The sequence below is a fragment of the Pristiophorus japonicus genome, unplaced genomic scaffold (assembly GCF_044704955.1).
Source record: "Pristiophorus japonicus isolate sPriJap1 unplaced genomic scaffold, sPriJap1.hap1 HAP1_SCAFFOLD_523, whole genome shotgun sequence".
NCBI lineage: Eukaryota > Metazoa > Chordata > Chondrichthyes > Pristiophoridae > Pristiophorus > Pristiophorus japonicus.
Genome location: NW_027254430.1, coordinates 85,385 through 110,167, shown reverse-complemented (window position 1 = coordinate 110,167; position 24,783 = coordinate 85,385). Strand labels below are relative to the sequence as shown.

At 51.4% G+C, this 24,783-nt stretch overlaps 7 non-coding genes across 7 annotated transcripts; all 7 read right to left on the bottom strand.

Annotated features, from left to right (window-relative positions):
* Positions 1-295: 295 nt before the first annotated feature.
* Positions 296-368, bottom strand: trnat-ugu (transfer RNA threonine (anticodon UGU)). Its single transcript has one exon. It is a non-coding gene; the product is annotated as a tRNA-Thr (tRNA).
* A 934-nt stretch (positions 369-1,302) lies between these two features.
* On the bottom strand, positions 1,303-1,374 carry trnat-ugu (transfer RNA threonine (anticodon UGU)). Its single transcript has one exon. It is a non-coding gene; the product is annotated as a tRNA-Thr (tRNA).
* A 10,521-nt stretch (positions 1,375-11,895) lies between these two features.
* On the bottom strand, positions 11,896-11,968 carry trnat-agu (transfer RNA threonine (anticodon AGU)). Its single transcript has one exon. It is a non-coding gene; the product is annotated as a tRNA-Thr (tRNA).
* Positions 11,969-12,349: 381 nt separating this feature from the next.
* Positions 12,350-12,425, bottom strand: trnat-ugu (transfer RNA threonine (anticodon UGU)). The gene has a single exon. It is a non-coding gene; the product is annotated as a tRNA-Thr (tRNA).
* Positions 12,426-15,538: 3,113 nt separating this feature from the next.
* Positions 15,539-15,612, bottom strand: trnat-agu (transfer RNA threonine (anticodon AGU)). The gene has a single exon. It is a non-coding gene; the product is annotated as a tRNA-Thr (tRNA).
* A 3,303-nt stretch (positions 15,613-18,915) lies between these two features.
* Positions 18,916-18,988, bottom strand: trnat-agu (transfer RNA threonine (anticodon AGU)). The gene has a single exon. It is a non-coding gene; the product is annotated as a tRNA-Thr (tRNA).
* Positions 18,989-23,479: 4,491 nt separating this feature from the next.
* trnat-agu (transfer RNA threonine (anticodon AGU)) lies at positions 23,480-23,552 on the bottom strand. Its single transcript has one exon. It is a non-coding gene; the product is annotated as a tRNA-Thr (tRNA).
* Positions 23,553-24,783: the final 1,231 nt, after the last annotated feature.

Sequence of the window (24,783 nt, the reverse complement as noted above, 5' to 3'; positions counted from 1 at the left end):
GGGACAAGCAGGTACATAAGGTGATCCACCATGCTGCTTCCCCACTCTGGGGTCTCAATAAAGAGACCAAGGTCACAATAGTTTCAGCTTCCGATACGGTCCCGTGGATTTATTCTGAACATAACAGTGATGGGGAGGGCAGAGAGAGATTTGGAAGGGGAAGAGAGAGTGCAAGGGAGACAAGGGGAGGAGAGGGGAGCCTGTTGTTCCAGGGTCGGTCTCAGAGCTGGTTAATATTTATAATTAAAGCCATTGTTAATTGACGGTGAATTTAATAAATAAACTGATCTTGAGTCGGCCCCAGAGAGATTTGAACTCACGACCCCTGGTTTACAAGATCAGTGCTCTAACCCCTGAGCTATGGAGCCACCTGCTCTGGGAAAGACAGGGGAAGGAGCAGGAAAGAGAGGGGAAGGGAAAAGAGAGAGTGGAAGGAGTGAGAGAGAGGGGGAAGGGGAGACAGAGAAGGAAGGAGTGAGAGAGAGAGGGGGAAGGAGGGGGAAGAGGAAGAGAGGGAGGGAAAGGAGTGAGAGGGGGAAAGGGGAGAGAGAGTGTGGAAGGGAGGGAGAGAGTGTGGAAGGGAGGGAGAGAGTTGAAGGAGTGAGAGGGGGAGGGGAGGGGAGGAGGAGTGAGAGAGAGAGGGGAAGTGGAGAGAGAGTGGAAGGAGTGAGAGAGGGGGAAGGGGAGAGAGATGGGGAGAGGAGAGATGGGAACGAGAAAGAGAGGGAGAAGGGGAGAATCTGAAAAGAAAGGGAAAAGGGAGAGACAGAGGAGGTAGGGGAGGAGAGAGAGGAGAGGGGAGAGGGAAAGGGAGAGTGAAAAGGCAGAACGGGAGGGGGAGAGAGGGTGGAGAGAGTGGGTAGGGGTATGAGGGGGAGGGGAGAGAGAGGGAAGATAGAGGAGGAAGGAGAGAGAGGGAAGGAGTGCGCGGTGAATGAAAGTGAGAGAGAAGGGGAGAGAGGGGAAGTGGAGGGCGAGAAAAGGGAAGGGTTAGAGAGAGGCGGGAAGGAGAAGGTGATCGTGGAGGAGTTGGAAAGAGAAGTGAAGGGGAAAGGGAGAGAGAAAGATGGGCGAGGAGAAAGAGAAGGGACGGAGAGAGAGAGAGTGAAAGGATGGGGGAGAGAGGGGGAGGGGAGTCTGTGAGGGACGGGGAAAGCTCGATAGCGGGAAAAAGATGCAGAACGGGAAGGGAGAGCGATATTACTGGAGACAAAAGGAGATTGTTGATCCAGGGTCAGTCACAAAGCTGTTTAATAGCCTTGTTAATTGAGGGTGAATTTAAATATTGAGTTAACTTTGAGGAGGCCCCATTGAGATTTGAACCCACTACGCTGGTTTACAAGACCAGTGCTCTAACCCCTGAGCTATGGAGCCTCCTGTCTGAGGAGTTACAGGGGAAGGAACAGGAAAGAGAGGGGAAGGGAAAAGAGAGCGTGGAAGGAGTGAGAGAGAGGGGGAAGGGGAAAGAGAGGAAGGGGAGAGAGAGGGAGACGGAGTGAGAGAGAGAGGAATGGGAGAGAAGGAGAGGGGGAGGGGAGAGACGGGAAGGGGAGAGAGATGGGAAGACGAGAGAGGGAGGAGGCAAGGGAGAGAGAAAGGAAGGGGAGACAGAGAGGGCGAAGGGGAGAATCGGAAAAGAATGGTAAAGCGAGAGAGTGGAGGGAGGGGAGGGATGAGATTGGAAGGGGAGAGGGAGAGTGAAAGGGAGAGTGAAAAAGCAGAGGGGGAAGGGGAGAGAGGGGGGAGAGAAGGGGAGGGGAGAGAGAGGCAAGATAGAGGAAGGAGGAGAGAGAGGGGAAGGAGTGGGGGGAGAATGACAGTCGAGAGGAAAGGGGAGAGAGAGAGAGAGAGGGGAAGGGGAGTGAGCGAGGGGAATGGTAATGTGGGAGGGGAAGGGGAGAGAGAGAGGGGGAGAGGGAAAGAGCAGGGACGAAGAGATAGAGTTAAGGGGGGAGAGAGAGCGGAAGGACTGAGAGAAGGAAGGGGAGAGAGAAGAATAGATGGTTCTGTTGTGTATCTGTAAAGCATGCACTCCCATCTTCCACCACCAGGGAGCACATCCCCTGAAGTCCCAAGGGATCCCAGCATCCCTTGGGAGCACTGTATATAAGCCGGCCCGTAAGGCCTGTTCCTCACTCTGGAGTGTCTTAATAAAGACTGAGGTCACTGTTACTTTAACCTCCCTGTGTGCAGTCTCATCTGTGTTAGGAACACAACAGGTTCATTCGCTGGTTACCAACCAGTAACTTGTATTCGGAACCCAGGAGAGGGCTCTGAGCTAGTTAGAGTGGGTGAGAGCTCAGATGAACCGGAACCCAAGAAAGAATGCAAAAGGCAGGAGGCAACAGAGCAGAGTAGCACTGGGGTAAGGGTAAACCACAAGGTGATAGGAAGGGACAATATGTATGAAGATAAAGGGGCTGCAGGAGGGGTCAAAACTAAAAATCATGGTTTAAAAACTAATATTAAAACACTCTACCTAAACGCACGCAGCATTCGAAATAAAGTAAATGAGTTGACGGCACAAATTATTACAAATGGGTATGATTTGGTGGCCATTACAGAAACGTGGTTGCAGGGTGGCCAAGACTGGGAATTTAACATACAGGGGTATCTGACGATTCGGAAAGACAGACAAGAAGGGAAAGGAGGTGGGGTAGCTCTGTTAATAAAGGATGATATCAGGGCAGTTGTGAGAGATGATATTGGCTCTAATGAACAAAATGTTGAATCATTGTGGGTGGAGATTAGAGATAGTAAGGGGAAAAAGTCACTGGTGGGCGTAGTTTATAGGCCCCCAAATAATAACTTCACGGTGGGGCGGGCAATAATCAAGGGAATAATGGAGGCATGTGAAAAAGGAGGGTTTTTAACCTACATATCGATTGGTCAAATCAAATCGCACGGGGTAGCCTGGAGGAGGAATTCATAGAATGCATACGGGATTGTTTCTTAGAACAGTATGTTACAGAACCTACAAGGGAGCAAGCTATCTTCGATCTGGTCCTGTGTAATGAGACAGGAATAATAAACGATCTCCTAGTAAAAGATCCTCTCAGAATGAGTGATCACAGTATGGTTGAATTTGTAATACAGATTGAGGGTGAGGAAGTAGTGTCAGAAACGAGCGTACTATGCTTAAACAAAGGGGACTACAGTGGGATGAGGGCAGAGTTGGCTAAAATAGACTAGAAACACAGACTAAACGGTGGCACAATTGAGGAACAGTGGAGGACTTTTAAGGAGCTCTTTCATAGTGCGCAACAAAAATATATTCCAGTGAAAAAGAAGGGCGGAAAGAGAAGGGATAACCAGCCATGGATAACCAAGGAAATAAAGGAGAGCATCAAATTAAAAACCAATGCATATAAGGTGGCCAAGGTTAGTGGGAAACTAGAAGATTGGGAAAATTTTAAACAACATCAAAGAATGACTAAGAAAGCAATAAAGAAAGGAAAGATAGATTACAAAAGTAAACTTGAGCAAAACATAAAAGCAGATAGTAAAAGCGTTTACCGATATATAAAACGGAAAAGAGTGACTAAAGTAAATGTTGGTCCCTTAGAAGATGAGAAGGGGGATTTAATAATGGGAAATGTGGAAATGGCTAAGACCTTAAACAATTATTTTGCTTCGGTCTTCACAGTGGAAGACATAAAAACCATGCCAAAAATTGCTGGTCACAGGAATGTGGGAAGGGAGGACCTTGAGACAATCACTATCACTAGGGGGGTAGTGCTGGACAGGCTAATGGGACTCAAGGTAGACAAGTCCCCTGGTCCTGATGAAATGCATCCCAGGGAATTAAAAGAGATGGCGGAAGTTATAGTAGATACATTCGTTATAATCTACCAAAATTCTCTGGACTCTGGGGAGGTACCAGCGGATTGGAAAGCAGCTAATGTAACGCCTCTGTTTAAAAAAGGGGCAGACAAAAGGCAGGTAACTATAGGCCGGTTAGTTTAACATCTGTAGTGGGAAAATGCTTGAAGCTATCATTAAGGAAGAAATAGCGGGACATCTAGATAGGAATAGTGCAATCAAGCAGACGCAACACGGATTCATGAAGGGGAAATCATGTTTAACTAATTTACTGGAATTCTTTGAGGATATAACGAGCATGGTGGCTAGAGGTGTACCGATGGATGTGGTGTATTTAGATTTTCAAAAGGCATTCGATAAAGTGCCACACAAAAGGTTACTGCAGAAGATAAAGGTACGCAGAGTCAGAGGAAATGTATTAGCATGGATCGAGAATTGGCTGGCTAACAGAAAGTAGAGAGTCGGGTTAAATGGGTGCTTTTCGGGTTGGAAATCGTTGGTTAGTGGTGTGCCACAGGGATCGGTGCTGGGACCACAACTGTTTACAATATACATAGATGACCTGGAAGAGGGGACAGAGTGTAGCGTAACAAAGAGAGAGTGGAAGGAGTGAGAGAGAGGGGGAAGGGGAAATAGAGAGGGAGGTGAAGAATGGCGATGGAGTGAGTGAGAGAGGCTAATGGATGAGATCGGAAGGGGAGAGTAAGAGATGGAAGTGGAGAGAGGGGAAGGGGAGAGGGGGGAAGGGGAGAGAGGGAGGAGGCAAGGGAGAGAGAAAGGAAGGGGAGAGAGAGGAGAACGGGAGACTCTGAAAAGAAAGGGAAAAGAGAGCGAGAGAGAAAGGAGGGAGGGAGGGAAGTGGAGAGTGAAAAGGTGAGGGGAAGGGGAGAGAGGGTGGAGAGCCTGGGTTGGCGAAAGAGACAGAGTGAGCGGAGAGAGGGGGTGAGAGAGTGGATAGCGGAGAGAGAGTGTGAGGCGAGGGAGGGGGAAGGGGGGAGAGGGGAATGAATGACAGATGGGGAAAGCGAGATAGTGGTAAAGGGAGAGAGGGGCAAAAAGATGTAGAACATGTTCTGATATGGAAGGGAGAGAGACAGGAGCTTGTTGTTCCAGGGTCGGTCTCAGAGCTGTTTAATATTTATAATTACATCCCTTGTTAATTGACAGTGAATTTAAATACTGAACTAATTTTGAGTAGGCCCCAGTGAGATTTGAACCAACGACCGCTGGTTTATTAGCCCAGTGCTCGAACCCCTGAGACATGGAGCCACCTGCCCTGGGCTGTGGATCATTCCTCAGTTAGTGCTGTGTGTTTGAAGAATGAGGAGGGGTCAGTGAGACGCTCAGATTGTGTCTCATCCCCCAGACTCCTGCCTCCGTCTCTTCAATATTCACCTCTCAACATCGATATATCGGGTATTTCACGGAGTAAAACATCCCAAGGCAACTCAGTCACACTCTGTCCCAATCTCTCTGTCTCTCTGTCTCTGTCTCTTTCTTTCTGTCTCTCACCTTCTCACTCGGTCCCTCGAGGGGGGAGGGTGTAGCGGGGGAAGGGGAGAGAGAGGGAGAAGGGAAGAGAGGGGGAGGATTGGAGAGATGGGGAGGGGGAGAGTCTGATGAGAAAGGGGAGAGCGAGAGCGAAGGAATGAAAGGGAGGATGGAGGGGATGCAGACTGGGGAGGGGAGGGAGAAGGAGAGGGTGGGGAGAGAGAGAGGAGGGGAGAAAATGAAAAGGGAGAGGGGAAGGAGTGAGCGAGAGGGGAATGGGAGAGAGAGGGGTAAGGCGAGAGCGAGAGAGGGGAGGGGAAAGAGAGGGAAGGGGAGAGAGAGCAGGGGGAAGGTGAAAGTGATGTTAAGAGGAGTGATGGGGAAGGAGTGAGAGAGAGAGGGGAAGGAGTGAGAGAGTGAGGAAGGGGAGAGAGAAAGGGGAAGGGGAGAGAGGGAGAAGGGGAGAATCTGAAAGGAAAGGGAAAAGAGAGAGAGAGAGGAGGGAGGGGAGGAAAGGGAGCGGAGAAGGAGGAGGGAGAGGGAGAGTGGAAAGGCGAGTCGGAGGGGGAGAGAGTGGGACGGGAAGAGGGTGAGGCGAGGGAGGGGAAAGGGGGAGAGGGGAATGAGTGAGAGACGGGGAAAGCGAGATAGCGGGAAAGTGAGAGAGGAATAAAAAGATGTGGAACGGGTCGTGATTGTTGTGTACACATGTAAACGTCACCAATATGTAAGACTTGCCACTAGGGGGCACACCTGTGGGAGACCCAATGGTCACCTGTACACCCTGGGACAAGCAGGTATATAAGGTGACTCACCATACTGCTTCCCCACCCTGGAGTCTGAATAAAGAGCACAAGGTCACCACAGTTTGAGCTTGCAATACAGTCCTGTGGATTTATTCTGAACATCACTCACTGGCGACGAGTAACGGATCACCAACCTTCACACGGTAATGGCTGCCGTTGGTCTTGTTGAGGGATTTGTTGAGGGTGATGATTTGGGAAGCCTTCGTTGAGCGTCCCGACCGGTACTACGTCGCCAATGAACAGGACGAGGCTGAGAGAGGGCGATCAAGACCAGGGCGATTCTCCTCACCGTATGTGGGTCTCCGATATACGGCCTGCTCAAAAACCTGCTGGCACCGGTCAAACCAGAGGAGAAGACTTACACAGAGCTGTGTGTGCTGGTGTGGGAACGCCTCAAGCCGAAGGAGAGCACCTTAAAGGCCAGGTATCACTTTTACACCCACCGGCGCTCCCAGGGCCAGAAGATTCCTTGCGGGGCAGTACGGTTTTTGCGGGATCTTTGCGGGAAATGTTGCCGAACGGTTTCGTGCTCGGAATCGGTCACGAGGTCATCCTTCGCAAGCTGCTGTCTGCCGGATCCCGGGATAAACGGGCCCTTTTCGGAATGGGAGGCAGTGACTAGTGGGGTACCGCAGGGCTCAGTGCTGGGACCCCAGCTATTTACAATATACATCAATGATTTAGATGCAGGAATTGAGTGTAATATCTCCAAGTTTGCAGATGACACTAAACTGGGTGGCGGTGTGAGCTGTGAGGAGGATGCTAAGAGGCTGCAGGGTGACTTGGACAGGTTAGGTGAGTGGGCAAATACATGGCAGATGCAGAATAATGTGGATAAATGTGAGGTTATCCACTTTGGGGGCAAAAACAGGAAGGCAGAATATTATCTGAATGGTGACAGATTAGGAAAAGGGGAGGTGCAACGAGACCTGGGTGTCATGGTACATCAGTCATTGAAAGTTGGCATGCAGGTACAGCAGGCGGTGAAGAAGGCAAATGGTATGTTGGCCGACAGAGCGAGGGGATTTGAGTATAGGAGCAGGGAGGTCTTACTGCAGTTGTACAGGGCCTTGGTGAGGCCACACCTGGAATATTGTGTTCAGTTTTGGTCTCCTAATCTGAGGAAGGACATTCTTGCTATTGAGGGAGTGCAGCGAAGGTTCACCAGACTGATTCCTGGGATGGCTGGACTGATATATGAGGAGAGACTGGATCAACTGGGCCTTTATACACTGGAGTTTAGAAGGATGAGAGGGGATCTCATAGAAACGTATAAGATTCTGATGGGACGGGACAGGTTAGATGCGGGAAGAATGTTCCCGATGTTGGGGAAGTCCAGAACCAGGTGACACAGTCTTAGGATAAGGGGTAGGCCATTTAGGACTGAGATGAGGAGAAATTTCTTCACTCAGAGAGTTGTTAACCTGTGGAATTCCCTGCCGAAGAGAGTTGTTGAGGCCAATTCATTGGATATATTCAAGAGGGAGTTAGTTATGGCCCTTAAGGCTAAAGGGATCAAGGGGTATGGAGAGAAAGCAGGAAAGGGGTACTGAGGTGAATGATCAGCCATGATCTTATTGAATGGTGGTGCAGGCTCGAAGGGCTGAATGGCCTACTCCTGCACCTATTTTCTCTGTTTCTATGTTTCTATCTGAGCAAGGCCATCACGACAGCCCAGGCCTTCATATCCACGAGCGATAACACGAAACAGATTCGAAGCTCACCGGCAAGTACTGTGCATAAAATAATGTATTCAGCAGGCAGCACGGCACAGGACAGGGCCCACATGACCGCAGAGGCCAGACCTAGGCCTCGAGTGACTCAGAGTCCGCCGTGGGCCGTGAATGCGTATCCATTAGCACCATGTTGGCCCTGCTGGGGTCAGCCATCGAGCCCATCAATGTCGATTCAAGCCCTGTGTGTGCAAGGGCCGTGGAACAATTGGGCACCTCCAGCGAATGTGCAAACGGTCTGTGACTCACCACGTGGCAGAGTCAGGAGAGGACCATCGATCCAGCGAGGGTCACGCTGAACGAGCAGGAGAGGCAACTCAACCTGAGGCTGAAGGGGAAGTACATGGGGCACACACCTTCACCACCAAAAGCCCTCCGATAATGTGAAAAGTTGGACCTAACGGCACTCCAGTCTCCATGGAACTAGACACGGGGGCGGGTCAATCAATAATGAGCCAGAAGGCATTCGAGAGGCTGTGGGGGGGGCGACAGAGCACAATGACCCAAGCTGATCCCGATTCAGGCAAAGCTGGGCACGTACACCAAGGAACTGAGACCAGTTATTGGTAGTGCGGGCATAAGGGTATCCCATGAGGGAGCGGTGCGCGATTTACCTCTGTGGATTGTTTCAGGTGATGGGCCAATGCTGCTTGGTAGAAGGTGGATGGGGAAGATTCGATGGAACTGGGAAGACCTCTGTGTACCTTCTCTGGCGAACAACCTCTCCCCTTGCTCAAAGGCTGAGCAAGCCCCCCACCTTCAGCTGAACCAGGCGTCGAAGTGCAGATCCATTTGCAGACCCCCGAGGCACAGGCCGCTCGTCGCGACCACCAGGAGGCGAAGGTCAACTGAGCAGCGGTTACAGACGGGGGTACCCAGCACCCGAAGCCGACGACCTCTTGGCGGCGACGGAAGAGGCTCCAGGTCGACCAAGCGGAGCGGGGCTCCGGCCGAAACCATCCGAATGTGTCTTCCCGACGCCAGAGGCGGAAATCCCTGGGGAGGAAGATGGCGGCAGTCGAGAGAAGCGTCCAGACCACGGGTCGAGAGAAACGTCCAGACCACGGGATGTGGCCGCAACGGAACAGAGGCATGTGTTGGCCAGCGAGGAAGGCCACTGGGTTTGGGGCAAAGGTAAAGGGGGGGGCCGCTGAGAAGGCCAGGAACCCACTATGTTCCAATAAGTTGTTTGCACTGTGGAACCCATGTGAGCGTTCTTTCGCGGCCAATGATGTACTATCATATGGGGTCGGGGGTACGTTAAAACAAGCCAAAGTAGCGGGCAAACAACAACCGGTCGTATATGTATCTGACAAAGTACTTGTAGCAAGTGATGTGTTATCACATTACCGCCTGCTCACGGCGAACCGCCAGACGGGAGTGTTGCAGCTTATCCGTCGCAAAGACGTAATGCTCATCCCATCAGATTGCCCCCCCCCCTGTGGGGCAAACCCTGCAACGTGTTACAAAGAAAGGCAGGGAGGCTACACACAGTCGGTGGTGCGGGAACCTCCGTACTACGTCCCAGGATCCACGGGGGACCACACGGCCTCCCGCTACCACTGAAAGTCTCAGGGCCGTATCGGCCCATCCTGGGCTCTCCAGGCCTTAGGGTCAGCGACAATAGTCCGCAGCGGGCAGCCCAGATCACCAAGCCGAGCACCACACGTGTCGCGGTAGACTCCCTACAGACCCCGGCTGTCCCGGGTTGCTACGCAGTCACCGGACAGAGTCGCTCAGGACCGAGCCTTCCGTCTGCTATCAGCAGAGAATGCACCACGATCGTACGGCCCCCCTCCACACCACATCAGAATAAGTGACGTGGACAATATTCAGGGCCCCCAGATGGGGCCGAGAGCACTGTGTGAGACAAAGAGGGGAATGGAGTGTGTGTGTGTGTGTGTGTGATGAAAATGGAGTGTTTGGTTGTGAAACCATGTACTGAGCAAACGCAGAAAGCGTTTGGACCAGACCAGACTGCAAACTATCGATAAGCAGGCCACCATTGTGAAAGGACCTGGCCACGTCTGTCCCATCACACCAGGCACTCGGCCGGGCAGCAACGTTCCGACCAACTCACCCAGGCCAGGAATTCAAATCAGGTGATCGACCCGGGGACACAGGGCGTCATATCGCCTCAACTTGCACATAACTGGTACATAAGCCTTTGGAGGGGTGGGCGGGGGGGGAGTGATGTTATGTATGCACCAAAACCTCACCAATATGTAAGACTTGCCACTAGGGGGCACACCTGTGGGAGGCCTAAGGGTCACTTGTGCACCCTGGGACAAGCAGGTACATAAGGTGATCCACCATGCTGCTTCCCCACTCTGGGGTCTCAATAAAGAGACCAAGGTCACAATAGTTTCAGCTTACGATACGGTCCCGTGGATTTATTCTGAACATAACAGTGATGGAGAGGGCAGAGAAAAGTGCTGTACCTGCATGCCAACTTTCAATGACTGATGTACCATGACACCCAGGTCTCGTTGCACCTCCCCTTTTCCTAATCTGCCGCCATTCAGATAATATTCTGCCTTCATGTTTTTGCCCCCAAAGTGGATAACCTCACATTTATCCACATTATACTGCATCTGCCATGCATTTGCCCACTCACCTAACCTGTCCAAGTCACCCAACACACTTTTAGTGTCCTCCCCACAGCTCACACTGCCACCCAGTTGGAGATATTACACTCAATTCCCTCATCCAAATCATTAATGTATATTGTAAATAGCTGGGGTCCCAGCACTGAGCCCTGCGGCACCCCACTAGTCACTGCCTGCCATTCTGAAAACGACCCGTTTATCCCGATTCTTTGCTTCCTGTCTGCCAACCAGTTCTCTATCCACGTCAATACATTACCCCCAATACCATGTGCTTTAATTTTGCACACTAATCTCTTGTGTGGAACCTTGTCAAAAGCCTTTTGAAAGTCCAAATACACCACATCCACTGGTTCTCCCTTGTCCACTCTACGAGTTACATCCTCAAAAAATTCGAGAAGATTTGTCTGGCATGATTTCCCTTTCATAAACCCATGCTGACTTGGATCGATCCTGTCACTGCTTTCAAAATGTGCTGCTTTTTCATGTTTAATAATTGATTCCATCATTTTCCCCACTACCGATGTCAGGCTAACCGCTCTATAATTACCCGCTTTCTCTCTCCCTCCTTTTTTAAACAGCGGCATAACATTAGTTACCCTCCAGTCCATAGGAACTGATCCAGAGTCGATAGACTGTTGGAAAATGATCACCAATGCATCCACTATTTTGAGGGCCACTTCCTTAAGTACTCTGGGATGCAGACTATCAGGCCCCGGGGATTTATCAGCCTCCAATCCCATCAATTTCCCGAACACAAGTTCCCACCTAATACGGATATCCTTCAGTTCCCCCTTCTCACTGGACCCCCCCCCAATCCCCTAGTACTTCCGGAAACTTATTTGTGTCTTCCTTCGTGAAGACAGAACCAAAGTATTTGTTTAACTGGTCCGCCATTTCTTTGTTCCCCATTATAAATTCACCTGAATCTGACTGCAAGGGATCTATGTTTGTCGTCACTAATCTTTTTAGAAGCTTTTGCAGTCAGTTTTTATGTTGCCTGCAAGCTTCCTCTCATACTCTATTTCTCCCCCCTCCTGGTTAAACCCTTTGTCCTCCTCTGCATTACAAAATTCTCCCAGTCCTCAGGTTTGCTGCTTTTTCTGGCCAATTTATATGCCTCTTTCTTGGATTTAACACTATCCTTCATTTCCCTTGTGAGCCACATTCCCCATTTTATTTTTACTCCAGACAGGGATGTGTAATTGTTGGAGTTCATCCATGTGATCTTTAAATGTTTGCCATTGTCAATCCAACATCAACCCTTTAAGGATCATTGGCCAGTCTATTCACATCTCACACCATCAAAGTTATCTTTCCTGAACTTCAAGGCCCTCATCTCTGAATTAACTCTGTCACTTTCCATCTTAATAAAGTATTTGACCCATATTTACTATTAAAGCCCTGATTAATTTAAATACTGAGCTAATTTTGAGTAGGCTCCAGTGAGATTTGAACCCACAACCTCTGGTTCACTAGACCAGTGCTCGAACCCCTGAGCTATGGAGCTACCTGCTTTGAACAAGACAGGGGAAGGAGCAGGAAAGAGATGGGAAGGGAAAAGAGAGAGTGGAAGGAGGGAGAGAGAGGGGAAGGGGAGAGAGGGGGAAGGAGTGAGAGGGAGGGGAAGGGGAGAGAGAGGGGAAGGAGTGAGAGAGAGGGGAAGGAAAGAGGACAAGGCGAGGGAGGGGGAAGGGGGGAGAGGGGAATGTGTGAGCGATGGGGAAAAAAGATGAAGAATGGGTCTTGATGGGGAATAGAGAGAGATTTGGAAAGGGACAGAGAGTCAAGAAGATCCTGTTGTTCCAGGGTCAGTCTCAGAGCTGTTTAATATTTATAATTTAAACCTCTTGTTAATTGATGGTGAATTTAAATTGCTGAACTAATTTTGAGTAGGCCAGTGAGATTTGAACCCACGACCCCTGGTTTACAAGACCAGTGCTCTAACCCCTGAGCTATGGAGCCACCTGTAACACCAGCTCCTGTTTGCATCTTACTATTGTTAACAAGGAGGTGGAGCCCGAATAATCATTCTCGGTGATTCATCCCTGAACATTGACAGAATCTTACAGCACACAAGGAGGGCCATTCGGCCCATCGTGTCTGTGCCGGCTCTGTGAGAGAGATTAGTGCTTGGAAGTTGTAAAAGGAGGGAGAGAGGGGAATGAGTGGGAGAGGGAATGGGAGAGAGAGGGGGAAGGAGTCAGCCAGAGGGGAATGGGAGAGAGCAGAATGGGAGAGAGTGAGAGTGGGAGGGGAGAGAGATGGGAAGTCGAGAGAGGGAGGAGGCAGGGGAGAGAGAAAGGAAGGGGAGAGAGAGGGAGCAGGGGAGAATCTGAAGAGAAAGGCAAAAGAGGGAGAGAGGAGTGAATGGAGAGAGAGGAGTTAGGGGAGGGAGCGGAAGGAGAGAGAGGGGAAGGAGAGAGAGAGAGGGGAGGGGGAGAGAGAGATGGAGAAAGTGAGATCGCGGGAAAGTGAGAGAGGAGTAAAAAAAAATGCAGAATGGGTCGTGATCTGGAAAGCAGAGAGACAGGGAAAGGTGTGAGGGGAGCCTGATGTTCCAGGGTCAATCTCAGAGCTGTTTAATATTTATATTGGGTAGAATGTGGGAAGAATTGAGAGACAGGGGGAAGGGGAGTGAGAGGTGGGGAGCGGAAGGGGGAGAGAGAGAGACAGGAAAGGATAGAGAGTGGGTGTGGCAAGGGAGGGGGGAGACGGGCAAAGCGAGATAGCGGGAAAGGGGGTAAAAGATGCAGAATGGGGGTCGGCAGAGAGAGATTTGGATGGAGAGAAAGTGTAATGGAGACGACAGCCTGTTGTTCCAGGGTCGGTATCAGAGCAGTTTAATATTTATAATTAAAGCCCTTGTTAATTGACGGTGAATTTAAATATTGAGCTAATTTTGAGTAGGCCCCAGTGAGCCCACGACCCCTGGTTTACTAGACCAGTGCTCTAACCCCTGAGCTATGGAGCCACCTGCTCTGGGAAATACAGGGTAAGGAGCAGGAAAGAGAGGGAAATGGAAAAGAGAGAGTGGAAGGAGTGAGAGAGACGGGGAAGGGGAGAGAGAGGGAGGGGGAAGGGTGGCGATGGAGTGAGTGAGAGAGGATAATGGATGAGAGCGGAAGGGGAGAGTAAGAGATGGAAGGGGAGAGAGGGGAAGGGGAGAGTGGGGGAAGGGGAGAGAGATGGGAAGGCAAGAGAGGGAGGAGGCAAGGGAGAGAGAAAGGAAGTGGAGAGAGAGGGAGAACAGGAGACTCTTAAAAGAAAGGGAAAAGAGAGTGAGAGAGGAAGGGGAGAGAGTGGGGAAGGGGAGATAGTGGGGAAGGGGAGAGAGTGGGGAAGGGGAGAGAGAGGGGAAGGGGAGAGAGAGGCAATGGGAAAGTCAGAAAGGAAAGGAGAGAGCGAGAGAGGGAGGAGAGAGACTGAGGAGTGAGTGGGGAGAGAAGAGCGGAGATTGGGGAGTGGAGAAAGCGGGGGACAGGGAGAGGGAAGGAGAGAGTGAGAGGGGGAAGGGGAGAGAGAGAGAGAGAGAGAAGGAGAGAGAGAGGAGTTTGTCAGTAGTTGTTATTACAGCGATAGTCCACTAGGTGGGGCTCTATTAGAGGAAGAGAGAGGGAAGGGGAGAGTGAGGGGAAGGAGTGAGAGAGAAGGAAGGGGAGAGTGAGGTGAAGGAGTGTGAGAGAGGGAAGGGGAGAGTGAGAGGAACGAGTGGGAGAGGGAAGAGGCGAGTGAAGGGAAGGAGTGAGAGCAAGGGAAGGGGAGAGTGAGGGGAAGGAGTGAGAGAGAGGGAAGGGGAGAGTGAGGGGAAGGAGTGAGAGAGAGGGAAGGGGAGAGTGAGGGGATGGAGTGAGAGAGAGGGAAGGGGAGAATGTGGGGAATGAGGGAGAGAGTGGGGAAGGGGAGAGAGTGGGGAAGGGGAGAGAGTGGGGAAGAGGAGAGAGTGGGGAAGGGGAGAGAGAGGGGAAGGGGAGAGAGAGGGGAATGAGGGAGAGAGAGGGGAACGGGAGAGAGTGGGGAAGGGGAGAGAGAGAGGAACGGGAGAGAGTGGGGAATGAGGGAGAGAGTAGGGAAGGGGAGAGAGTGGGGAAGGGGAGAGAGTGGGGAAGGGGTGAGAGAGGGGAACGGGAGAGAGTGGGGAAGGGGAGAGAGAGAGGAACGGGAGAGAGTGAGGAAGGGGTGAGAGAGGGGAACGGGAGAGAGAGGGGAAGGGGAGAGAGTGGGGAAGGAGAGAGCGGGGAGGGGGAGAAAGTGGGGAATGAGTGATAAAGAGAAACGGGGAAAGCGAGAGAGCGGGAAAGAGTAAAAAGAGGCAGAATGTGGAAAGCAGGGAGTGAGGGAGAAGGGGAGTCTTCTGTGCAAGGTTCGGTCTCGGAGCTGTTTAATATTTATAATTAAACCCCTTGTCAATTAACAGTGTATTTAAATACTGAGCTAATTTTGACAAAGCCCCAGGAAGATTTGATCTCACGACCCCTGAGCTATGGAGCTACCTGATCTGGGAAAGATTGGGGAAGGAGCAGGAACGAGACGGGAAGGGAAAAGAGAGAGTTGAATGAGTGAGAGAGAGGGGAAGGGGAGACAGGGAGGAAGAGAGAGGGGAAGGGGAGAGACAGAGGGGGAGAGGAAAGAGGGGGGAAGCGGAGAGAGTGTGTGGAAGGGAGGGAGAGAGTGGATGGAGTGAGAGAGGCAAGGAGAGAGGGGGGAGGAGTGGTTAGCGGACAGAGGGGTTGGGGAGAGAAGTAAGATAGACGAGGAAGGAGAGAGAGGGGAAGGAGTGGGGAGTGAATGAAAGTAGAGAGGGAAGGGGAGAGCAAGAGAGGGGAAGGGGTGAGAGAGGGTGAGGGACGGGGGGAGAGGGGAATGAGTGAGAGACGGGGAAAGCGAGATAGTTGGAAAGGGAGAGAGGAGGAAAAAGATGTGGAACGCGTCGTGATGGGGAAGGGAGAGAGAGCAAGACAGACAAGAAGAGGAGAGGGGAAGCTTGTTGTTCCAGGGTCGGTCTCAGAGCTGTTTAATATTTATAATTAAAGCCCCTGTTAATTGACGGTGATTTTAAATATGGAGACTAATTTTGAGTCGGCCCCAAGTGAGATTTGAACCCACGACTCCTGGTTCACTAGACCAGTGCTCTAACCCCTGAGCTATGGGGCCAGGGGCAGACAGGGGAAGGAGCAGGAAAGAGAGCAGGAAAGAGAGGGGAAGGGAAAAGAGAGAGTGGAAGGAGTGAGAGAGAGGGGGAAGGCGAGAGAGAGGGAGGGGAAAGGGAGAGAGTGGGGAAGAGAGGGAGGTGGGGCAAGAGAGGGAGGGAATGGAGAGAGGGAGAGTGTGGAAGGGGGGAGAGAGGGGAAGGGAAGAGAGTGGGGAAGGAGTGGAAGAGAGAAAGGGAGAGGAGAGAATGAGAGGGGAAGGGGATGGGGAGACAGGGAGGAAGAGAGAGGGGCAGGGGAGAGAGAGGGAGGAAGGGGAGAGAGATGTTAAGGGGAGAGAGGGGGAAGGAGTGAGCGAGAGAGGGGGAGAACCTGAAAGGAAAGGGAAAAGAGAGAGACGGGAGTGTAAGAGTGTGGTGGTGGTCCCGGGGGTCAGGTTCACCTCTGACCTACTTGAGCGGTTCGAATCGCTCCCACTCCCTTGGGTTCGGGACTCTGGATTTATTTGGGGGGTGTGACAAAGTGCAAAGGTCACTGGTTTGGTGCAAAAGAACTTTGATTTTATTAAAGACAAGAAAATACAATGTCAAAACTTATAATCACTCGAATAAAGAACAATACATTACACAGTAAAATGACACCTCCCACCTCCCCATCCCTAATCCTAGCTAGGTTAGACTCCAGGGCAGGCAGGGACTATGCTTACCAATCCTTTCTGGTCAGTTAGCGGTAGTTCGCGGTTTCGGGGTTCCTTGAATTGTGTAGGTTCTGCTTGCCGTACCCCGAACGTTGGAGAATACTTCTAGCTGCACAATCTTCAGTTGGGTTGAGTCCACTGATGCGGTAAAGCACGTTTTGGATCTATGGGGTAAGTACCCAGTTTTCTTCGTTAGAAATAGGTTCAAAGTCTCTTTAGGTAATGTTTTCACCTGTTGGTAGTCAGGCCTTAGATTGCAGACTGGAAACTTTCGATTCTTCGGTTTCTTCCAGTTGGAGTTTATTTGGAGTTTGGTCGATCGCGGTGGTTTTTCATTGATACCACGTTGGCTGTGGTCAGTTGTTGCCGCGATGGTGATGTTCTTCCTTCAGGACTTCAGGACTTCGAGGCTGGAGAAGTTAGTTTACAACGGTCACATTGGTTTCTCTCCTTTCTTGATGACACAAGCGTGGTCTCGGTTGTATGGCAAAGTATGTCACACCCTCGAGAGGCGGAGAGGTTTAGGGAGGGAGTTCTAGAGCTTGGGGCCCAGGCAACAAAAGGCACGGCCACCGATGGTGGAGCGATTATCATCAGGGATGGTCAAGAGGGCAGAATTAGAGGAGTGCAGACATCTCAGGGGTTGTGGGGCCGGAAGAGGTTCCAGAGATAGGGAGGGGTGTAGGGGCTGGAGGAGGTTACAGAGATAGGGAGGGGTGTAGGGGCTGGAGGAGATTACAGAGATAGTGAGTAGTGAGGGGCCATGGAGGGATTTGTAAACAAGGATGAGAATTTTGAAATCGAGGCGTTGCTTAACCGGGAGCCAATGTCGGTCAGTGAGCACAGGGGGTGATGGGTGAGCGGGACTGGGTGCGAGTTAGGACACGGGGCAGCGAGCACAGCGGGTGATGGGTGAGCGGGACTGGGTGCGAGTTAGGACATGGGGCAGCGAGCACAGCGGGTGATGGGTGAGCGGGACTCGGTGCAAGTTAGGACACGGGGCAGTGAGCACAGGGGGTGATGGGTGAGCGGGACTGGGTGTGAGTTAGGACACGGGGCAGTGAGCACAGGGGGTGATGGGTGAGCGGGACTCGGTGCGAGTTAGGACACGGGGCAGTGAGCACAGGGGGTGATGGGTGAGTGGGACTCGGTGCGAGTTAGGACATGGGGCAGCGAGCACAGTGGGTGATGGGTGAGTGAGACTCGGTGCAAGTTAGGACACGGGGCAGCGAACACAGCGGGTGATGGGTGAGCGAGACTCGGTGCAAGTTAGGACACGGGGGCAGTGAGCACAGGGGGTGATGGGTGAGCAGGACTGGGTGCGAGTTTGGACACGGGGCAGTGAGCGGGACTCGGTGCGAGTTCGGGCACGGGGGCAGCCGAGTTTTGGATCACCTCTAGTTTACATTGGGTAGAATGTTGGAAGAAGTGAGAGAGAGGGGGAAGGTATGTATTGAGAAGGATAGAGAGTGAGGGGCATGAGTGAGAGACGGGGAAAGTGAGATAGCGGGAAAAGCTGTAGAATGAGTAAGGCAGAGAGAGATTTGGATTGAGAGAAAGTGAAAGAAGAGGGGCGCTTGTTGTTTCATGATTGGACTCAGAGCTGTGTAATATATATAAATGAAGTCCTTGTTCATTGAGAGTGAATTTAAATACTGAGCTAATCTTGAGTAGGCCCCAGTGAGATTTGAACCCACGAACCTTTCTCTACAATACCAATGCTCTAACCCCTAAGCTATGGAACCACGTGTTTCGGGATAGACAGGGGAAGGAGCAGGAAAGAGAGGGGAAGGGAAAAGAGAAAGTGGAAGGAGTGAGAGAAAGGGGGTAAGGGGAGACTCGGAAGGGCAGGGGAGAGGGAAGGAGGAAGGGGAAAGAGATGTTAAGTGCAGAGAGGGGAAGGGGAGAGAGTTAATAATTAAACAGAACCAGGCAGATTTCCAGAGGCTTCCGAGAGAGCTGCCTGCCTTGTTAGGAGCTGTGTGTGCTGTGCTCTGTGAATATATCACAGTGAGAGACGGGGAAAGCGAGATAGTGGGAAAGGGAGAGAGGTAGGAAGGAGTGAGAGAGAGTTGGAAGGGGAGACAGGGAGGAAGAGAGCACGGAAGGGGAGAGAGAGAGGGGAAGGGGAAAGAGAGGGAGGGGACAGAGAGAGGGGAAGGAGAGAGATAGAGAGAGAAGAAAGGAGTGAGAGAGGGGAATAGGAGAGAGCGGAAGGGGAGAGAAAGAGATGGAAGGCGAGAGAGGGAGGGGAAGGGGAGAGAGAGAAGGGAAGAGGAGAGAGGGAGGAGAGAGAGGAGAGAGAGAAAGGAAGGGGAGAGAGAGGGAGAATGGGAGAATCTGAAAAAAAAGGGAAAAGAGAGAGAGAGGAGGGAGGGGAGGGAAGAGAGGGCAGGGGAGAGTGGGGGATGGAAGAGGGTGAGAGATGGGAATGTGAGAGATGGGAAAAGTGAGATAGTGGAAAAAAGATGTAAAACATGGCAGGCAGAGAGAGAGAGAAGGTTGCGAAGAGAGCCTGTTGTTCCAGGGTCAGTCTCAGAGATGTTTAATATTTATAATTAAAGCCCTTGTTAATTGACACTGTATTTAAATATTGAACTAATTTTGAGTAGGTCCCAGTGAGATTTAAACCCACGACCCCTGGTTTACTAGACCAGTGCTCTAACCCCTGAGCTATGGAACCACCTGCCCTGGGCTGTGGGTCATTCCCCAGTTAGTGCTGTGTGTTTGAAGAATGAGGAGGGGTCAGTGAAACGCTCAGATTGTGTCTCATCCCCCAGACTCCTGCCTCTGTCTCTTCAATATTCGCCTCTCAACATCGATATATCGCGTCTTTCACGTAGTAAAACATCCCAAGGCAACTCAGTCACACTCTGTCCCAATCTCTCAGTCTCTCTGTCTCTCTGTCTCTGTCTCTTTCTTTCTGTCTCTCACCTTCTCACTCTGTCTCTCGAGGCGGGAGGGCAGAGCGGGGGAAGGGGAGAGAGAGGGAGAAGGGGAGAGAGAGGGGGGATGGGAGAGATGGGGAGGGGGAGAGTCTGATGGGAAAGGGGAGAGCGAGAGCGAGGGAATGAAAGGGAGGATGGAGGGGAGTGGAGACTGGGGAGGGGAGGGAGAAGGAGAGGGTGGGGAGAGAGAGGAGGGGAGAAAATGAAAAGGGAGAGGGGAAGGAGTGAGCGAGAGGGGAATGGGAGAGAGCGGATGGAAGGGGAGAGCGAGAGAGGGGGGAGGTGAAAGAGAAGGAAGGGGAGAGAGGGGGTGGGAAAGTGAAAGAGATGTTAAGAGGAGTGATGGGGAAGGAGTGAGAGAGAGAGGGGAAGGAGTGAGAGAGTGAGGAAGGGGAGAAAGAAAGGGGAAGGGGAGAGAGGGAGAAGGGGAGAATCTGAAAGGAAAGGGAAAGGAGAGAGAGAGAGGAGGGAGGGGAGGAAAGGGAGCGGAGAAGGAGGAGGGAGAGGGAGAGTGGAAAGGCAGAGTCGGAAGGGGAGAGAGTGGGACGGGAAGAGGGTGAGGCGAGGGAGGGGAAAGGGGGAGAGGGGAACGAGTGAGAGACGGGGAAAGCGAGATAGCGGGAAAGTGAGAGAGGAATAAAAAGATGTGGAACGGGTCGTGATTGTTGTGTACACATGTAAACGTCACCAATATGTAAGACTTGCCACTAGGGGGCACACCTGTGGGAGACCCAATGGTCACCTGTACACCCTGGGACAAGCAGGTATATAAGGTGACTCACCATACTGCTTCCCCACCCTGGAGTCTGAATAAAGAGCACAAGGTCACCACAGTTTGAGCTTGCAATACAGTCCTGTGGATTTATTCTGAACATCACTCACTGGCGACGAGTAACGGATCACCAACCTTCACACGGTAATGGCTGCCGTTGGTCTTGTTGAGGGATTTGTTGAGGGTGATGATTTGGGAAGCCTTCGTTGAGCGTCCCGACCGGTACTACGTCGCCAATGAACAGGACGAGGCTGAGAGAGGGCGATCAAGACCAGGGCGATTCTCCTCACCGTATGTGGGTCTCCGATATACGGCCTGCTCAAAAACCTGCTGGCACCGGTCAAACCAGAGGAGAAGACTTACACAGAGCTGTGTGTGCTGGTGTGGGAACGCCTCAAGCCGAAGGAGAGCACCTTAAAGGCCAGGTATCACTTTTACACCCACCGGCGCTCCCAGGGCCAGAAGATTCCTTGCGGGGCAGTACGGTTTTTGCGGGATCTTTGCGGGAAATGTTGCCGAACGGTTTCGTGCTCGGAATCGGTCACGAGGTCATCCTTCGCAAGCTGCTGTCTGCCGGAGCCCGGGATAAACGGGTCCTTTTCGGAATGGGAGGCAGTGTCTAGTGGGGTACCGCAGGGCTCAGTGCTGGGACCCCAGCTATTTACAATATACATCAATGGTTTAGATGCAGGAATTGAGTGTAATATCTCCAAGTTTGCAGATGACACTAAGCTGGGTGGCGGTGTGAGCTGTGAGGAGGATGCTAAGAGGCTGCAGGGTGACTTGGACAGGTTAGGTGAGTGGGCAAATGCATGGCAGATGCAGTATAATGTGGATAAATGTGAGGTTATCCACTTTGGGGGCAAAAACAGGAAAGCAGAATATTATCTGAATGGTGACAGATTAGGAAAAGGGGAGGTGCAACGAGACCTGGGTGTCATGGTTCATCAGTCATTGAAAGTTGTCATGCAGGTACAGCAGGCGGTGAAGAAGGCAAATGGTATGTTGGCCTTCATAGCGAGGGGATTTGAGTATAGGAGCAGGGAGGTCTTACTGCAATTGTACAGGGCCTTGGTGAGGCCTCACCTGGAATATTGTGTTCAGTTTTGGTCTCCTAATCTGAGGAAGGACATTCTTGCTATTGAGGGAGTGCAGCGAAGGTTCACCAGACTGATTCCCGGGATGGCAGGACTGACATATGAGGAGAGACTGGATTGACTGGGCCTGTATTCACTGGAGTTTAGAAGGATGAGAGGGGATCTCATAGAAACGTATAAGATTCTGACGGGACAGGACAGGTTAGATGCTGGCCAAATGTTCCCGATGTTGGGGAAGTCCAGAACCAGGGGACACAGTCTAAGGATAAGGGGTAGGCCATTTAGGACCGAGATGAGGAGAAACTTCTTCACCCAGAGAGTTGTTAACCTGTGGAATTCCCTGCCGCAGAGAGTTGTTGAGGTCAGTTCATTGGATATATTGAAGAGGGAGTTAGATATGGCCCTTATGGCTAAAGGGATCAAGGGGTATGGAGAGAAAGCAGGAAAGGGGTACTGAGGTGAATGATCAGCCATGATCTTATTGAATGGTGGTGCAGGCTCGAAGGGCCGAATGGCCGACTCCTGCACCTATTTTCTATGTTTCTATGTTTCCCAGATTTTTTTCTCCCTAAAATGTCAGGATATTACAGGAAGGATGTGATTGCACTGGAGAGGGTGCAGAGGAGATTTACCAGGATGTTGGCGGGACTGGAGAATTTTAGCCACGAGGAAAGATTGGATCGGCTGGGGTTGTTTTCTTTGGAACAGAGGAGGCTGAGGGGAGACCTCCATTCCTTCACCCAGAGGGTGGTGGGGGTCTGGAACTCACGGCCTGAAAGGGTGGTAGAGGCAGAAACCCTCACCACATTTAAAAGGTACTTGGATGTGCACTTGAAGTGTCGTAAGCTACAGGGCTACGCACCGAGAGCTGGAAAGTGGGATCAGGCTGGGATCATATCATCATCATAGGCAGTCCCTCGGAATCGAGGAAGACTTGCTTCCACTCTTAACATGAGTCCTTAGGTGACTGAACAGTCCAATACGGGAACCACAGTCCCTGTCACAGGTGGGACAGATAGACGTTGAGGGAAGGGGAGGGTGGGACTGGTTTGCCGCACGCTCCTTCCGCTGCCTGCGCTTGGTTTCTGCACGCTCTCGGCGACGAGACTCGAGGTGCTCAGCGCCCTCCCGGATGCACTTCCTCCACTCTGGGCGGACTGGTCTTTGGCCAGGGACTCCCAGGTGTCGGTGGGGATGTTGCACTTTATCAGGGAGGCTTTGAGGGGTGTCCCTTGTAACGTTCTCTCTGTCCACCTTTGGCTCGCTTGCCATGAAGGAGTTCCGAGTAGAGCGCTTGCTTTGGGAGTCTCCTGTCTGGGACATGCGGACTATGTGGCCCTGCCCAGCAGATAGCTCTTGGTCGGCTGGTGCAGACACGATGGGCCGAAATGGTATCCTTCTCTGCTGTCAGTTTCTATGAGTCGATGATATATCGGTGTCTCTGAGACTGGATGTGGAAAAGGTGGGATACAGACTGGGGGTGGGAAGTGAAAGTGCTGTGGGCAGATTGTAAAGTGCGGAGTGAGTGGTTCCTGTTGATGGTGTTGGCCTGTCGCCAATTGACGGTCAATTCAGAAACAGAAGCCAAAATTGAGTAGGCCCCAGGGAAATTTGAACCCACGACACCTGGTTTACAAGACCAGTGCTCTAACCCCTGAGCTATGTAGCCACCTGTAACACCAGCTTCTGTTTACATCTTACTATTGTTAACAAGGAGGTGGGGCCCGAATAATCATTCTCGGTGATTCATCCCTGAACATTGACAGAATCTTACAGCACACAAGGAGGGCCATTCGGCCCATCGTGACTGTGTCGGCTCTGTGAGAGAGATTAGTGCTTGGAAGTTGTAAAAGGAGGGAGAGAGGGGAATGAGTGGGAGAGGGAATGGGAGAGAGAGGGGGAAGGAGTCAGCCAGAGGGGAATGGGAGAGAGTGGAATGGGAGAGAGCGAGAGGGGGAGGAGAGAGAGATGGGAAGTCGAGAGAGGGAGGAGGCAGGGGAGAGAGAAAGGAAGGGGAGAGAGAGGGAGCAGGGGAGAATCTGAAAAGAAAGGCAAAAGAGCGAGAGAGAGGAGTGAGGGGAGGGAGCGGAAGGAGAGAGAGGGGAAGGGGAGAGAGAGAGGGGAAGGGGAGAGAGAGAGGGGAAGGGGAGAGAGAGATGGAGAAAATGAGATCGCGGTAAAGTGAGAGAGGAGTTAAAAAAAAAAATGTAGAACGGGTCGTGATCTGGAAAGCAGAGAGACAGGGAAAGGTGTGAGGGGAGTCTGTAGTTCCAGGGTCAATCTCAGAGCTGTTTAATATTTATAATTAAAGCTCTGGTTGAGTGACAGTGAATTTCAATACTGAGCTAATCTTGAGAAGGCCCCAGTGAGATTTGAGCCCACGACCCCTGGTTTACTAGACCAGTGCTCTAACCCCTGAGCTATGGAGCCACCTGCTCTGGGTTGTGGGTCATTCCCCAGTTAGTGCTGTGTGTTTGAAGAATGAGGAGGGGTCAGTGAAACCCTCAGATTGTGTCTCATTCCCCAGACTCCTGCCTCCGTCTCTTCAATATTCACTTCTCAACATCGATATATCGGGTCTTTCACGTAGTAAAACATCCCAAGGCAACTCAGTCACACTCTGTCCCAATCGCTCTGTCTCTCTGTCTCTCTGTCTCTCTCTTTCTGTCATGTATGTGTGCTTGGGGTTATTAGCCACCAGGTGGGGCCACTGTCGGAGGTCATTGGGCTGTACACACACGTATGCGGCCTCGGTATAAAAGGCCAGCCATCTTGTAATCTAATCACTTTGGGCCCTAATAAAGTAGAGCCAGGTGTGTACCTGTTCGGAGTTGACAGTAATCTGTCTATTGAGTTATTGCACACACAACACTTTCTCACTCTCTCTGTCTCTCTCACATACTCTCACTTTCTCTCTGTGTGTCTCTCGAGGGAGAAAGGGAGAGAGGGGAAGGGGAGAGAGGAGGGGAAGGAGTGGGGAGAGAATGAAAGTCGAGAGGGAAGGGGAGAGAGGAGAGAGAGGGGAAAGAGGGAGAGTGAGAGGGGAAGGGGAGAGTGAGGAAAGGGAAAGAGAGAGAGGGGAAGGGGAAAGAGAGGGAGGGGAAGGAGAGAGAGGGGTGGTGAGAACAGGGAGGGGAAGGAGGGAGAGACGGGAAGGAGAGAGGATAAGAAAGAAGAATGAGTGAAAAAAAGATGCAGAATGGGTCATGATGGGGAAGGGAAAGAGAGATTTTTAATGTGGGAGAGAGAGTAAACCAGGATGAGAAGAGGAGAGGGGAGCTGTAATTCCAGGGTCGGTCTCAGAGCTGTTTAATATTTATAATTACCGGAACCAATGTCCCAGGGGGAGTGTTTGCTAGTGCTGTTGGGGAGGAGTTAAACTAATATGGCAGGGGGATGGGAACCAATGCAGGGAGACAGAGGGAATCAAAAAGGAGGCAAAAGCAAAAGACAGAAAGGAGATGAGGAAAAGTGGAGGGCAGAGAAACCCAAGACAAAGAACAAAAAGGGCCACTGTACAGCAAAATTCTAAAAGGACCAAGGGTGTTAAAAAAACAAGCCTGAAGGCTTTGTGTCTTAATGCAAGGAGTATCCGCAATAAGGTGGATGAATTAACTGTGCAAATAGATGTTAACAAATATGATGTGATTGGGATTACGGA